The sequence below is a fragment of the Belonocnema kinseyi genome, chromosome 9 (assembly GCF_010883055.1).
Source record: "Belonocnema kinseyi isolate 2016_QV_RU_SX_M_011 chromosome 9, B_treatae_v1, whole genome shotgun sequence".
NCBI lineage: Eukaryota > Metazoa > Arthropoda > Insecta > Hymenoptera > Cynipidae > Belonocnema > Belonocnema kinseyi.
In genome coordinates this window covers 57,044,343-57,046,571 of record NC_046665.1, presented here as the reverse complement: position 1 = coordinate 57,046,571, position 2,229 = coordinate 57,044,343, and positions in this window count along the sequence as shown.

Genomic DNA, 2,229 nt, shown 5'->3' with positions numbered 1-2,229 from the left:
CAGTGAAATTTGTATACATACTACTTGTTTATAATATTCTATCAATGATTAAAAACGCATAATGCGAGTAAGCCACGTGTTCGGAGGCACCAAACACCAGGCAGTATACCTCGAAACCTGCGCGAGGAAGATGAGAGTAAGTAATTACACTCTGTGGGCTCATTGAAACCTAACCTCAAATACATTAATAATTAATTAAATTGTTTCAGGTAAAATTTGTCTATTTACCATTAGATGAGTCAAATATTATTATATGATGAAATTTATAAAGTTTTTTTTTTCAATTATTATTTAAGAACTCAAGGTTTTTCGATTTAATGTAGGGGTAGAATTATCAAATCTATTGACAAGAAATGGATTGCAGCACAAGAACTAGTTGCTCAACTGCGCATGCGTCGCTTTCGGCATCTAATTGGTTTCGCGCGAAGTTTAAAATTCTAAACAAAGTTATTTTTCTTTGTTTTTATAAACAATGTCATTTCAACTTATAAAAATGTCCATTAGGTCGAAATTAATAATTAACAATAAAAATTAATTAAATAAATATTCTGTAAATAATATTTCAAATAACCGGAAATATTGCATTCAAAACTTTTCATTTTTGTTTAAAAGTTGTTTTGTCTATATTGCTTCTTAACATACTTGAAAAAATAAAACGATAGAATAAATTATAGCTCAATTTTTCGGCGAAAATATTATCTACAACCACCTTCTCGAATTTCTCAAGAAGTAATGCAATTGACAGAAAATTGAACTTCTTTACAGTAAAATGTTAATAAATCATAAATCATAGGTTATTTCCCGCTGATTTTTTTGGAAGCATTCAAAAATGTCAAGTTGTAGGGAATCTTTTTGCGAAAAAAGTTTTTCTAATTTGTTAAGAAGTTTTATAGACAAAATTTGTTTCAAGAAATTAAAATTGTTAATTAAAATATTTCTGGTTTTCATCCATTTTTTTCAGAAAAAATTAACCTTTTACTCGAAACTGATACGATCTACAATAAGCGTAAGTTTCTCAAAAGTATAATTAAATTTTGTAGTCTGAAACCTCTTCTTTTCGTGCATGTAGCACTTAAATTTTAAATTAAAATAAATTCATTGGAAATTTGAAATATTAAGGTGGCCTTCGAATGGAGAGGACCATTCGATAGTTTCGAGTTTACTCATATTAAATCTCCATTCGTTAAATGCACGAATGGATTATATTGAGACTGATCGTGTACCGATCGGGCACCGATGGGGCACCGATCGAGTTTTCTGATCGGGTGTCCCGACCAGGCCTCGATCTGTGCTTGTTCTTCATCCATGATCTGTCCCCGATCAGGATTCCCGACCTGTACCCGACGTTGACTGGTCTGGCCCCGATCGGGGCCGGATCGAAATTTTTGCACGGGTTGAGAAAATAAAAACATACAAACGATTAGTAAAAAATACAATTTTTTAAAATAAAAAGTTAAATATCAGGCAAGTCTAAAATTATTTTGTCACTTTACAAAATGAATCATCCCTGTAAGCAGTAAAAGAACACAGTAACCAAAATGTCGTACATTTTTTAATATTATGTTTTTACAGGCTTATCACGTGAACATTTCATAATTTTTCCGACTGAGTATTTTAGGATAAAATTATAAATGAAAAAAATAAGAGCAAAAATATAATGCGAGAAAATTTAAAATGATTTCTAAGAATGTCAAAAAAAAATCTGCAAAATTGTTTTAATATTGTTGACATTGACATTGTATTAATTTTAAAAGATTTTTCAAACATTTAGAGAAAAAAAGAGAGTCCGTTCAAAAGATATTTAGGAATGTTATAAGTTACAAAGGAATGACAATTTTTTTCGAACCTGAAAAGATTTTAGGAAATTTACGTAATATTTATAAATTTGTTCGTAAAAAAATTCGTAAAATTTGATAAAATGTAAAAGATAAAGCATAAATGTACAATTTTTTAAATATTCAAGAACTATAGAAGTTCTGAAAAGATCAAAAGTATTTCAAAACTTTGGAAAAATTTCCGAAAAAAATATATTTAAATAAAATAAAAAGTAAAATCTTGCATTTCTATATAATTTTAAAACTTAAAAAAAAATGTCTGTAAAATTGGCTAGATTCTTTATCGTGCCATTTTAAATCTTCAAAATTCTTTTAATTTTTTCAAAAATCTTAGGAAAATTATATTTGTGTAACTTTAAGAACAAAATGTTAATACTTATTTCCCTGCTTTTTA